The 14,997-nt window shown below is 39.6% G+C and overlaps 1 protein-coding gene across 1 annotated transcript in view; it reads right to left on the reverse strand.

Moving 5' to 3' along the window:
• FHL5 (four and a half LIM domains 5) overlaps positions 1-14,766 on the reverse strand; it is a 55,465-nt gene extending 40,699 nt beyond the window's left edge. Inside the window, exon 1 of the mRNA XM_019520190.1 lies at positions 14,576-14,766. The gene's annotated coding sequence lies outside the window, so the exon portion shown is untranslated. The remainder of the gene's footprint in view (positions 1-14,575) is intronic.
• Positions 14,767-14,997: the final 231 nt, after the last annotated feature.

Raw genomic sequence — 14,997 nt, forward strand, 5'->3', positions numbered from 1 at the left:
GCCATTTCTTGCCTGCACAATTCTGACTTGCATATAGGGGGCTGGCTAGCAGGGACATGGCTAGGACCCAGGACACCTGGGCTCTGTCTCTGTTCTTGGGAGGGTAGGAAGAGAACTGGCAGTGGTGCATCCTGGGATGCTGGAGGACTGCAAATTGCTCATTTTATCTCTGTGGAGCAGACTGAAGTTAGCTAACCTAAGTTAGGTAGCACAGCCCAGGTATCCCTTACCTGAAGTGGTGTAACTTTGAGTAAGATGCTCAGAGGGCACCAAGCCTGAGTTTTAATGTATGGATGTTTACATTTTAAGTGCCCTTAGGATGGTCTAAGTGTAACATGTAACTTTACCCAAAGCCTAATAAGAAGTAGGAAGGAGTTAATTTTAGAACAGCATCTATTCTGTTTAGGGTATTCAACTATTTTCTCATGTGTCCATTGTCCAGCTCATACCTATACCACATCTTTAAAGAATTTCTTTTTCTTCCTATGTTAAGGATTGTCAGATATCCAAAGGAATATTTAAGCTACAAGAAAGTGTAACTGATGAAGCCAATTAACAGTAAATTCAAGCTAAGGACACAATGTTTTTATTCTGTTCCCCAGAGGACTGTGGCATGATAGTAAAGTAAAGGCAAGGGAGGAATACAAAAATCTTGTCTTAGATAAAAAATAATGACTCCTTCATCTGGCACAAACTGTGGAAAACTTTGAAGACCCTGCACACTAAAAAACCTTTGAGCTGAAATGATTTATTATTTTTCTAACTGTTCTAAATCTTTGCACCATCAGGAGACTGTCTAGCAAAAAGTCAAATAGTCTGTAACTTAAATCAATAAGAATTGTGATCAGTTAAAAAAATATTAGAAGTTATTTTATGTCCTATTTTATACCAGTTAGTGTTATAATAGGAATTTGATTACTGACTTCAATTTTCTTGGGATGCAGACAATGACTTTGTACCTGCATTCTTCCCAGGTATGCAGCCCGCCATCTTTCAGTGGTTAAGATAATCAACTTGTTTTGCATGTACACTAGCAATGCTATATCCAACATAAATTAAGGAATGGTAGTAATTCTGAAGAGAGTGGATTAGTATTATAAACCACCCTCCCTGGGCTTACCATGAGATAAGCAATGCATTTGTACCAAATAACACAAAAATAATCTCTCCCACCAAGCCACAAATATATTGTGCCCTTTACCACTAATTTGATAGAAACATATGGAATAATAGACGAGTATTATATCTATTATATCAGCAACAATATTTTATCCTTATCATTTAGATATAAATTAGCATAGATCTATTGGAAGCGTCTCCAACTGTCATTAGTAAGACTTCCCCTTACTGGAATATTGATAGTGCATATAGTTCTGGTCTACTTTCAGTTCTGGTCAACCATTTACTTTCATGTTAAAAAGAAAAGAATTTATACTGAAACAGGTACGAAGGCAACTAGGATGGTTAGGGCATTTGAAAAGCTATAATATGGGAGGAGATTAATCTGTTCCCTTGTTAACCTTTATTTGCTAAACTAAGCCAGTCTAATTTATTACTCTTGATGAATATATTTGCAGAGTGAATATCAGAAGGAAGAACTATTTAAGTTAAATAGGATCAGAATTAAATCAAATAGCTACAAAATGCTCACAGACAAATTTAGATAAGAAATTAGAAGACAGCTTCTAACCATCAAAAGAATGAAGTCTGGAATGCTCTTCCAAAAGGAAAAGTTGGGGACAGAAATCTGAATTGTTTCAAGATAGACCTTGACAAATTTATGGAAGGGACAATATAATAAGATAAATGTGTTCTTGGAGCAATATGCAGATACTGGTGCTGTATTTATAAGCATCAGTTTGTCAGATTTGATAAAAAAGAAAAGAAAAGAAAAAAGGTAGGGCATCCATGGATGGGCTATTAATGCTTGCCTGCTGTGCTTCTTGAAGTACAAAGCTCACAGGCAAAAAGTTTTAGTCGAGCACAAAAATGCAAGAATTCATGTTCATGCATTCAAAAAATGGCAATAAGCCATTCTGTTGTCAGAAAAAAAAATTCCAGCCCCCCCGCTGTTTTCTTTCAGTAGTTGTCACCTGAGGCATATCCAAGGAGGGGTAGGCAGGCATGATGATGCCATTGAACTCCCACTTTTAAGTTCTTAAAATTTAAAACAAACCAACTCGCACAGACACTTGCATTTCTATTCAAGTATGGTTGGGGGCTGGGGGGCAAGTGACTTTAGGGTTCATATTGGCTACCTGATTCCTGTTAATCTCTTCACTCCATAGGTGTTAACACTCCTTTCCCTTCCATGAATCAAGCTTCTCTTTCCTCTACAATTATCCTGTCTTATTTACTCCTAGTAATGTTTCTCTGCTCACCCCCCGCATGTCTAATAAGGGTGTATTGCTACCTAGGGACCTGCATTGGGTGGTTTTGTTCCTAGGGAATCTTAACCCATAGCAAATCAGAGACATGTTGGGAATGGGCAGGTATAGCTATGAAGACAAGTATAGCTATGTGGTGGTGCAAGAGTCAGAGGCAAGAGGGTGTTGCAAAGGTGAAATGAGGAGGCAAGTTATAGCAGTAACTTCTCCTGGGTTAGCAGTAACTTCTCCTGCATCAGATGACAGAGGCTGTGGAAGGCTGGCCAGTGGTGCAATGAGGGCAGCATAAAGCCAGGCATAGGCAGATCCAGAGGGGTTGGTCTCACCAGACAGGCATGCTATAAGTGGCTGAAGCAAATCCTTCTGACTCCAACTGTTTTTCTATGTTGAGGATGAAGACCACCGCTAGATAAGCTATGCAGGAAGGAGTGGAAATTACAGCTCTGCACTCATCTGCCCTGTGGTTGGGAGCCATGAGCGCTGGCCCAACTGCTTAGGAGAGGTTCTGAGGGGAAGGAGCTCCCAGGGGCTGGACTTGGTGGGGTCAGAGGAACCAAGGGGCTTTTGGGGTGACAGGGGCCAGTGGGATATAGCAGTGTGGGGTGAGGAGGTGCATGTGCATGTATGGGAGTGGGGTAGGTGAGGATACAATGGGGTTTGTGGCTGATGGGGGCCATGGGGATGAATGGGGTGTGATGGAATTTAGGAGCAAGAAGGGTTGTGATTGAGGGGGTAGCCAAGGGGTATGGAACACTGCAGTGAAGTTTGGGTGCTTGGATGGAGGGGAAAGCTCACTGGGGCATGAGGGAGATAGGGGCCAGGGGGGCTGGGTTATGAGAGTGATGAATATTTGCAGGGTGCAGTGGTTTCATGGGGGCAGAGTAGGACTCAGTGGGGCTAAGCATGAGCGATATGAGGCATAACAGGAGATGGAGTAGACCCAGGAGGCATTTGGGGTGGCATAGGCAGTGCATAAAGGACAGTGAGGGGCACTTTGGGGTCACCGAGAATGTCTGGGAGACTCGCGTGCTGAGATGCTGGGGGGTAACAGCATGGCAATAGGTGTGTGCCCCACCATGGAACTGGCAGACAGCTCCCTCCAAACTCAGTTATATTTGTTTTTGCTTGGATTTTAATGCAACTGATATTGCTCTAGGCTCCTAACACAGTAGTAAAGCTTCTAGTTTCTTTTCAATTGGAAACATGTGTATTGTATTATGTGGTGATGCACCACACTACCTGCATCTCCCTTCTCAAAGTCCTAGATCTACCGATGGTTGTCATTGGATTTTCTTTTATGATTAATCTAGGCTCTATATCAGTCTTATCAAGTTATATGTCACTGCATACATGGTAGTATTTAAGCACCTCATAATGTGTGTATCTTTAGAACACCCCCTCCGAGGTGAAAAAATGCTATTATTCCAGTGTTACAGATGAGGCACAGAGAGACTCATCAAGGTCATAGAGAAAAGTCTGACAGGGTAGGCAAAATATAGCCCACGGGTGGCAGCCTGGGCCGTGGTGCATGTGGCCAGTTCTGCTGCCCCTGGGTGTGTAGCAGGGCTGGGGCAGTGCAGCTGTTGGACTCATTTCCCAGCAATCCTGGCAGTGGCTGCTGCTGAACCTGGCCCCACTGCCTGGGCACCCCAGGTCATCCACCCTGCACCCACCACCAGGGGCAGGATTCATGCAGGCAGGGAGCACCAGTGGGCAGATGGGATAGGGCCATAGGCAGGTGGAGAGTGAAATTCAGGAGTGGGATGGGCTGGCAAGGCTAGGATCATGGGGCAGTGACAGTGCAGGGCTGGGGCTGGGGCTGGGGCCAGGGCAGAGTAGTGATCTGCTGCCTGCAATGCCTTGTGACAGGTGTGGGTTTCAAGGGCAGGGGTATGTGAGGAGCAGATTGTGGCTCTGCCTTGGGGCCTGGGCCTATGCTGTCTCAGCCCCAGCATCAGCCCCAGCCACCCACCCCGGTCCCAGATGCTGCTCCTCACCCACCAGCAACTTGATCCCAGCCAGCCAAGTGCAGAGCAGAGCACTGTTGTGCTCACCAAGACTGCCCATGTGGCCCATGGGCCCAAATAATTGCCCACCCCTGGTCTATGAAGACCAAGGTCTTGAAGCCAGGTCTCCCAAGTTCTAAGTTAGCGCTCAATGGTTCATCCTTTGTTAATAAATATTAGAGATACTTTGCATGGGAACACATGAAAATCATTAAACAATGGGGGTGGGGTGGGGGGAGAATGGCACATTGTATGCTTTCTTGCATCTTTTCCTCAAATAAAACTCACTGATGTCAATAAGACTTTGTCTCTGTAAGGACTACAGAACTTGGCCCTTTGTTGGGCATAACGCAGAACTGTATGAAGAAGAATGACTGACTTTGAAAAAAATCTTAACAACAGAAATCTGGGGAATAGTTGGGAAGTACTTTTAATCAAAGTTGTCATAAATAAATAATGGGAGCATGTTTCCTCCACCATCACTCATCCATGACCCAATGAATAAATAAGGTTATAAAAGCATTATGTAGCTGAAGTATTTTTCTTGTGCTTTGATCCTAATCTCTAAAGAAATAAGTTTACTTTAAGTTTGCTGGAAGCAAGCCTTTGTTCTGGGAGGTCAGCTCAGAAATCTCCAGAGAGATGGTGCTATGAGCTCTCATGGACTGGAGTGTTAACTCCAGCATTCCTTTGGTTACTTGTGTCCTAGCCATCATAAAACATTGCATTTTCTGGCAAAGGTTATACAGGCCTCTAATTACTATAGGCGCAAAGGTAAAATGCAATTGATTTTTAAGTGCATAAAATTGTCACATATAGCTGACAGAATTAAGAACTGTTGTTTTATGATATTTTGAAAGATGGCAGAGAGAAGTTGCCAAGGTAACTCATGAGGATGTCTTTAGGGTCAGGATCTGGAATGTAGTCTGAGGGTACTCATCGCAAGAAAGCTGAAAGTAGGATGAAAAGAGCCGGCTGTTCTGCCTACAGTTTTTAACAGATGAAGGTGGAATACAAATGGTGCAAATTTTGTAAGACCTTTCCTGTATAAAGTAGATGTGGAGAATTTGAAGAATTACAGAGAGAGATCCACTAATAGAAGGGTCTTGAACAGATATAATGAAGCCCACACAAATCTGGTAACCAACAAGAAAGAAGATTTTATTCCTCATGCTGCTATTTAAGCAGTACCGGGACAAGTACAAAGGACACTTTGATATATTTAATATTTTTCTGATACTTCATGTAAAAATATACAGTTTCTCTTTATATAAGATAATGTGTTCTTTGGTTTTGTTAAGAGTTCCTCAGTATCACCTGGTTATCTTCTTTTAGGGTTGATCAAGGTCAGTATTGTACTCATCACTATTTTCCTGTTGAGACCCTTGCTTTATACCAGGGGTGGGCAAAATGCGGTCCCATGGGCTGGATGCAGCCCACTAGCCATTCTGTCTGACCCATAGGGCCCCTAAAAAATTTAGAAAATTAACATTTATCTGCCCTGGGCTGTCTGTCATGCGACCCTTGATGGCTTGCCAAAACTCAGTAAGCGGCCCTCTACCCAAAATAATTGCCCGGCCCTGCTTTATACCATCCATGCTTTATGAAGTGGCCAACCTGCAGCATCTGTGACAAGTGATATGGACAGCCTGTGTGTGTGTGTGCCACAAAGGGGGCAGGCAACATAGGAGTAAATGGGTCAGGGAACAGAAAGCAGAGCAGCAGATGGGGCAGGGGCAGGAGATGGCAGTGGTACTCAGCAATGGTATGAAGCTAATTTGTGGCATCCTGACAAAACGGTTGGCCCCTACGACTTTATACAATGTTTGGATATAAAACAGTTTATGAACGATAGACATTTGAAAATGCTTCCCTTGTGCAGCCTGTGTCCAGTAGTCCATTTAACTCAGCTAAAATGGGCATTATAAAGCCTCTTCAATGATTAATAGATGTAATGGGTCTTAAGTGAGTGAGATAGCCTAAGTCCCAGCTCAGGCCCCTGAGGTTAAGTATTCCAGCTGACTTCATCCTTCTCTTCCCTGGACTACTTTCCATTTATACCCCTCTAGTCCATTTATTACCTCTGAGATCTCCTCTTGCAGTGGCTGCCGTTGGCACATGCCAGTTCCTCTGGCCCTTGGGTTCCTTCTCAGTCCCCAGAGTTATCTTTCAATTGCCTACACCTTCCTTTCATCTTTCCATTGTAGGCCCATCTCCTGATTGGTTAGCTGGCAACCCTTTGTTGCCTTAATGTCCTAGTTCAATCAGTGCTCCTTTCCCCTGTTGTGCATAATTCCCCCTCCCCCTGACTTTAGGTTTTATCCATTCCTATTTATACAGAACTTGAATAAAAGACATAGCCCAGGGATGGGCAACATTTTGGTGTTTGGGGAAGGCACTTTAACAGAACTGAGGTCTAAGTATATGCTGCTTCCAACTTGACCCACGGCATCACCACAGCTGCAGCCATTACTCTAACTCTTAGCGGTTCTGCTGCTGCCATCACCTTTCCCTATTACCCAGCTGCTATGTAGGCAAAGCTCCTTGCTGCTGAAGCCATCAAAATGCCACAAAACTCCCCTGGATCTACAGGACAGATTCAGCCTGTGGGCCTGCATAGTCTATTAGAGGACTTTAAATAAATAAAAATCTCCTGAACTGCCTAAGGCAGTCTGTCCTTGAATCACATCCCCTTCTTTCTTAATCAAATGCAATAAATGAAGCAGTTGTACACTCAGCTCTAAAGAAGCATGAACAGAAGCAATGATGATGATTTTTATCACTGTTACAATGCTCAGGAGATGGGGGGGGGGGACTACTAACAAGGGGCATTTGCACCTAGGCAAAACATCCTAAACAACATAGTTTATCTAGATTTTTTCCAGCTGAGTGCAATTTTATTTTCGCTCATGCTTTGCACCCGGCACGTGCTTCCTTTACCTATATAACTTGTCTTTTGTTTTGCCTAATTTTCATATACTTCGTCATTTCAAATCATTTTTGCTGAAGGCACTGTTATGTTGGGGAGATCTAGACCACTGCATCTTCATCCAGTATAGGAAAGGAAATGGGACTATTTAGGTGAAACTTTCTAAAATCCTTCTGTAAGGACATTTTATTTAGCTTCTGAAATTAGAAGACAAGAACTTATATTTTTGGCCAACTTTATATTCCCAGAAGGTGTTCCACCCTCTGGAAATGTGTTAATTCTCAAGTAAAGCTGGTCAAAAAAATGAAGTGCTATTTGAAAATTTTACCTTTTTCATAATTTTCACAAATGTCAGAATTGGTCAAAAATAAACAAACAAAGGCTCAACAAATTAAAAAATAATCTGGGCAGTTCTTCTCTTGAGTTATGCTTGAGCAAACAAGCATTCAGGATCTTTGCTTCTGCAAGCAAGCACCCCTGATTTAACATCTCAGTAACTCCATCACTTTTCTTATTGCCTCAGGTCTTGTCTCTACTTTGTTCTAAGCCACTGGTATTTCTACACTGGATATAAATCCTAGTGTTGTACTCTTTACATCAGTCACTATGTGTGGTAAGGGGTTGCAGTTATACATTAGGCGAACTAGTATACCTGCAGTGAGAAGCTAAGTTGACTCTCAAACACTGTGCAGATAGCTAGTATTCTGACACTACTTCAGAGATTTCAACTAGCAACATCCAGCTTGTCCAATATGATTTGTATTCATGTAAATAATTTGCAAATGTTTAATAATTAATCTGTATGCATGCTGCTAATGAGTACAGTTTTTACTATCCTGCAGGTAAGCTCGAGAAAGGCCCCTGAAGTAAACCTGTTATTTAGACTTTAGACTTAAGAAACAGCAGCTGGAAGCCGTCTCTGGCAAGAACGCAAAAAAGCTGCTGACTAGCTGCAGATGGAGATGATCTGCTGAAGTTTTGAAACAGAATCAACATAAACTGTAATTTATTATTTATAAAATATCTGACAGCAGTGCCCTGAAACTCCAGTCACAATTGGTGCTATGTAATCCCAGATGCTGTCTAAATACAAACATTTGCTTTGTCATTGCTATGTCTGGACAAAAATGCACGTGTGCTTGTTGACAATAGAGATCGGCACTAGACTATTCTGCACCCTGTCCACTCAACTCTCCCAGAAAAGTAGTAATCTGGGAATCCAAATCCTCCTCAATTTCTCAGAAAGCAGGGAACTTCTAAAAGCTCAATCAACAGCCATAAAACTAGAAAAGGTTAGAATTATTGTTAAATTTTAGCTCATTCCTTTTATTTGTGATAAACCTGCCTTACCTACACAACATGTCTGACTTCACTTATTTTGGCATGGACACTAACTTCAAAGCATATAGTATTATGGTTATCTTTAGGGTCATGAATACACTGAAATGCAAAACATACTTCAGTTACTCATTGCACCTCTTTAGATAAGGGTCTGTCAACATTTTTGCCTATTTTTAAAACCATAAGATGTGGTTCCAGGATAAAATCTAACATGAAAAGCCTGTGTGAATAATTATTTTCCATTAGTCGGTAAAATATTTGAAAACTGTTTGGCTGCTTCTAAATTATACAAACCCTTATGGGTTCTTTCCTTTGTGCTTTGTGGGGTAGTATGTGGGGGGTACAAAAATACAGATTCCCTATAAATTAAACTTGTGCAAACTTTGTAGGTATTGGTCCAACCAAACTTGGCCTTTCAGCTCAGATCATGTGCTTAGCTTTAAGAACATGAGCAATCCTACTGATTTCAATGAAACAATTCATGTGCTTGAAGTAAAGTCTGTATTTAAAGTTCTCTGTTGGACCAGGGCTGTAGGGCCAGATTTTCAAAAATATTTAGATACTTAAAGAAAACTACCATTGATTTCAGGCACCCAACTGGTCCACCATGTGGCCTTCAGAAATGGCCCAAAACAGCTGAAGGAACATCTATGAGATCTTGTGAAAGGCAGCTGTGTAATAGCTTGTCTGCAGGGGAAAATCTCTGTTTTGTATTTACAGCCAGTTTTAGAACAAAAACAAAGGGTGCCTGTACAAGTGCTGGGGGGCTGTTCCAATGCACTATAATTACAGCGTGTTGGACCAGACTCATTTATTTGAGTCTGTTGGAGTGTACTAATTAGCACGATCCAGCCAGACTCCGCATCTTGTGCATCAGCTTCAAAATTGTGGTGGGGCGGTGAGGGCTCCAACGTATGGTTTGATGCCAATACATGAGACACCCTGGGCACCTTAATTAAAGTGGCTTTTGAAGCCACCGTAATTCAAGTGCCTCCCCCTCCACCCCCAGAACACATGTAAAAACATTTAAAATGTCAAAACTTTTCTGGGGTAGGGAAAAAAAGCCAATACACTCTAGTCTTAATGATGTCAACGATTATGAAAGTGCTCTAGTTCCATTCACATAATCTTTGCATTGCCATATAACATAGGATACAATTTTCAAGTATTTTGCTAACCATACATTAAACATAGCCATAGCACAAAAAAGGATGCAAAGAATAATTTCTGGATGCATAGATTCTTCTACCGGGAAAAACTAAGGCTTTTTAAAAATATATAATGTATTTTGAGAAAGTTGCAAAACTATTTTTTCTCTTTGTTAATCTCAGTTGAATTCTAGGCTAATACTAATCACCATAGACAAGGGCTTCAGGACTACAAAAAGAAATGTAATGTTTTGGGTGCACTCAGCACCCTCCAGCAATGTTTCAGTGGCTTTGCTCCAGCAAGAAATCCACTCGCTGCTCTATTCAATCTCTGTGTTGCAGGATAAGAAAGTATGAGCAACAAAGGTGATTTCTTGAGGAAGGGGAGAGAGAAAAAACCCCAAAATTAGTCTATCCTAGGCTCAGTCAAGTTTGATATCAAACAATCTAGGAGGAAACAGTTACAAAACTGATGTGACAGTGATTTAAAATGTGAGAAGTGGAAACATTCTGGGTTTCACCTACCATCTTTTTTTTTTGAGGAAGAGTCAATGTTGTTTTTCAGAAAAGAAATGTTTTGATTAGCCTTACCTTACAATTGGATATTCCCCTCGATAGAAACTGCCTGTCTTAGATCTAGTACCAAATGGATGTTTAGGCTAGATGATAGATTCCTCATGGCTTAGAAAGTGATATGTCATTTTGGCTTTGAAAAAGAAATACCTTTATATCACTATCAAATTGATTATGGGACATACAGAGAAGGGGTTGGAAATGTTAATAAATTGGGTCCCAATCCTGAAAGCTTCTCTAACATTAGTAATTGTCAGTAATAAGAATAGTTGATTGATGTTCTCCTTGGAGATGAGTAGAAAAGCCCTCCTCCTTTCCTGACCTCTAAATATATGGAAATTAATTTAAAGTATTTTAAAACTAAACAGAACGCAAAAGTTGCAAATGGAGACTGAGTTTTGATCTGGCCTGGGAGTTTTGACAGTTATTTCAATCAGTGAAAGAAATCAGAGCAAATGAGAGGTCTGATGGAAAAGCACTTGTACAGCCAAGAAACTGCACTCCTTAAAAGTGGTATTAATGACCTGATTCTCTCCTATGAACTCCACTGTCTGAATAGCATAAGGAAAGATGAAAATGCAAGCTTAAAATAGTGAGAAACTACCAAGGAAATCTAGTATTTAATAAGATAGTATTAGTGTTCTGCAGGAACCCATTCCCATCCCCCACACCAAAAAAAGGAGGGTTGCTTTCAGAAATGGAAGTCTTCTTGGGGAAAAATAGTGGAAATTGCCTCAAATAAAGAGATGAGTGAAGAGTTTACAAGCAATGAAATGAATCAGCTTTTTCCAGTAACGTTAAGCAATAAAACTTCAGAAGATGCCAGTGAAGCTGAATGCTACCTTTGAAACTTTACCAAAAATAGGTTTATATTGTGCCTTTCACAGCTACAGACAAAAAACTTAATTTTAGCCCAGGAAATAAAAGAAGGGTGAAGAGTACTCTATCTTCTGAGAACAGATACAGCAAGCAAGATAAAAATCCCTGTTTAATGTAAGAGTAACTAACTATAATGTGCATTTTTCCTAGCTTCATTTTTTAAAAGCAAACAGCCCACTTTAAAGCAGCTGTGAAAGCAGCACAAAGGAGAAGGTTAGAAGAAATGTAGATGTTTTAAAGCCTGATCTGAAAACCAATTTGGTTACCCAGTTAAAAGGAAAAAAAAGGGCGGTGCAGGGAGTGGGGAACTAACACAAATCAAAACAGTAAAAAAACAAGCCAACTATTGTAGTATGGTCCTTTTTATTTTTGTTTTCTCTTTCCACTGAAATGATTTTGCCTAGTTTTCCCATGAAAAAATAAAACCATTTGGCATCAAATAATAGTTGTACCATGAACCAAAAAACAGTCCCAAAAATGAGCTGCATATAATCTTCAGACCAATTAAAGGATCACAGCTAGCTCATTTACAGGACCTACTAAACACTATGCTTAGTACTTCTGTGCTTCAGTTCCAAGCCTTTGATTCCAATGAACTTTATCAATTATTAATAAACTACTCTTCATTGTCTCCTTGTGAGACAAATATTACTTTCATTTTACAGAGGAGGATGCTGCAAAATCTTTATCTTACAGATAGGTCATGGAAACAGTGAAATGACTTGAGCAAGATCTTGCTTGAAAGTCTGTGATAAAGGAGGAAAATAAGCCAGACTTAATGTAGTAACTACAAAATAAGACTTAACATTATAATCATTTTAAAGCCCTTGGGTGTTTAAAAATGTATGGATGACTTCTGATGGATAATTTCAGACTGAATTATTATTACATCGGGTAGTATGATCTGGTAAAGAGCCAGTGCACTAAAATGTTCCAGTTATTAACTTGATAAACCAGCAGTTATGGTTTAACAAAGCTAACATTAGCTGTGTTAAACCATATGCTAATGTTAAAATATGACTAATATTATGCATAATATGAAACTTGCTTGGGTGCACTCTTACATGCATTCAAAATAGAAGATAATTCTGCAAGATAATGGATTGTCTACGTTAAGAAAAGTTGAAAAGTGTCCAATGCTTTGTAAGCATCATCTATCATGACAGATGCTATGGATGGTGTAGATTAATACTTTTAAAGCTGAAAAGTGTCTATTTAGCCTGACAAGTTCTTCCGATGGCATAACTGGAGCAAATTCCATTGCAATTTAGCATGCATGCACAACTACGTTTTAACTGATGATAAATTATCCAAAGTGTTTTATGTACAAATTAATTAACAGGATGACTAGGCGGCTAGAAGAGATAAGATTGTGAAGGACATTGATATATATTTCATGGGAACTACTGGAAGTACCATGACTAACATAATGGGGGAACAAAAAGAAACTGAAATAAAAAAGAACTTGACACAGGAAACATTAATACAGCTTCAGGGCAGAGAGTTGCAAAAGCCAAGTCAGACCAAGAAACAAATGGAAGGAAATTTCTGAAGTCAGATTATCAGGAGTCAGCAAAAGCCTTAGCACTGGAAACAAAGAGGTGGGACGAGCCACTGCTTTGTCAGTTATCTTACAGTTTTATAAAATTGTATACCTGAAAGAGCTATGAGAGAGATTTTTTTCTTATCATTTTCCATTAGATTTCCTGTATTTTCAAAGCAACTTTTGTGCAGTGCTGTTCAATTTCCGAAGAATCCTATTAATTTCATTCCTATTATATCAAACCCTCCCTAATGGAAGTCTATAAGATACATGGACTGAGATTTTCAAAGCCACATCAACAGATCTGGATGACTACTTCCTAATGCAAATAAAAAAATGGAACATAAGTGGCATTTCATTATTCCTGTTTACAAAGGCTACTTACAGATGTAAAAAAAAACCCAAAAGTAAACTGTGCTTTCCTTTAAACTCTGCACACTCCTGTGCAGAGTCAAGAGGCATCATGCCCACAAGATGCATCATGTTAGTTAGTTTTCCATGTCCATCACAGCCAAAGTGTTGGGGGCTCCACAAAAACTATGAAGCATATATAACTAGACTGGAAGAGATTTAATTCTTAGAATTTCTCTATGTGGCACCTCTCAGAAAACTGACAGGGAAATACCCACAAAAAGTAAATTTGATCCCATCTCTTGCTATTTATATAGACTTCAACTTTTAAAATTAAACCGTAACAGCAGAAAATAAATTGTGAAGAAGGCTGGCTTTACTAGCACGTGGGCAAGAGCACATCTTAAGGGATTTATGATAGCTATCAAAATTATTCCTCAAACTTTGCCTACAAATAACCTTGAGATACCATGGGTCAAAATTGATCAGTTGCTCTTTCAAAAGCCCTGCAATTTTCTCATTTTCAAATACTAAAAGTTGGAGCTTCAGAGTGTATAACAAATATGTTGAAAATAGAGAAAGCTATAAAATAGTATACTTTAGAATATATTTGTGATTACAATATAAATTGTGTTTGATAAAACCATTAGGTATGATTTTGGTCTTGTATTCAAAAGGAAAAATGACTCTCTCTACTACCTATATGAACATAGTACCAAACATAGTGCTCTTTACTACCTATATGAAATCAGATAGCACTGATTTCATATTGTATTGTCCTTCAATTATGGATAATTTCCATCCCTTTACCCATAAATGCAAAACTTTTTTATATGCACCGGTACATCTCTTCAACCTAATTGTAATCCTTTAAATTCTAAATCTGCATGAAATTTAAAGGGACATTTGAGAGCTCTCCCCCAATGGTAGATAAATATCCAACACACACAGTCCCAATTTTATGAGAAAACAAGTATACATTTTGTTAATTTCCTGAAGAGATGATGGTAAGTTCTAGGTGCTCTTTTAAAAAAAATATAAAACAATAGTAATTAATAATCTAATTAATAGTACGGATATGATTAAACTTTCAAACAAATGTTGGAGCCTCTTCCTGGTATATCTTAAGAAAATTGTTAAAATTTTCATACAACTTTGCAGGAAATTTGAAGAAGGTACATTTTAAAGGAAAAATTTGGGAAAAATCTACTTTTTGATATATATAGCATATGCTTTCAGCTACATTAAGTCACTAATTAAAACAGTCTATTCAGAATCAAAGATGAAATTAGAAGTCATGTGTAAAGAGAAATTCTCGCTTAGCTGTTCACAAACTGTCCATTGGTCACCTGGTACCCTGGCATTTCAAAATGTTCTCAAATAAAACAGGGGTAAGGGAAAGGAGATACAATACTTACATTTGGTTTCAAGCTGCTTCTGTTGGTGACCGTGTAGCAAAATAAAGGAAGAAAAATAAGATGTTTTCAGAAACATTCATCAAGTCCAAAAGAAACAGAATTGTTTGCCAAAGCTATTTAAGAATCCCATCAGAATTTGGCTCTGTGGAAGTAGGCTGAGGGTCAGCTCGTTTCCCTTAGACCTTGTGACATGCACATAGCTGGCTCCCTTGGCTCTGAAATCAAAACAATTCTTTGACATAGTATACTCGCACACTGTAGAAAAATATATATCATATGCAAAGTTCTTAAAGGAGCAAGTCTCAGAATGAGTTTTGAGAACTTTTTCAAAGAAAAAGCACTTGGGCAAAACCTCTGTTTCCCCCACTCCCACATACCTCTCCCTCCCAAAAAAACAAAACCCCCAAAAAATGACCATTGCT

The sequence above is a fragment of the Gavialis gangeticus genome, unplaced genomic scaffold, assembly GCF_001723915.1.
Source record: "Gavialis gangeticus isolate Ggan-Ray unplaced genomic scaffold, GavGan_comp1, whole genome shotgun sequence".
Lineage (NCBI taxonomy): Eukaryota > Metazoa > Chordata > Crocodylia > Gavialidae > Gavialis > Gavialis gangeticus.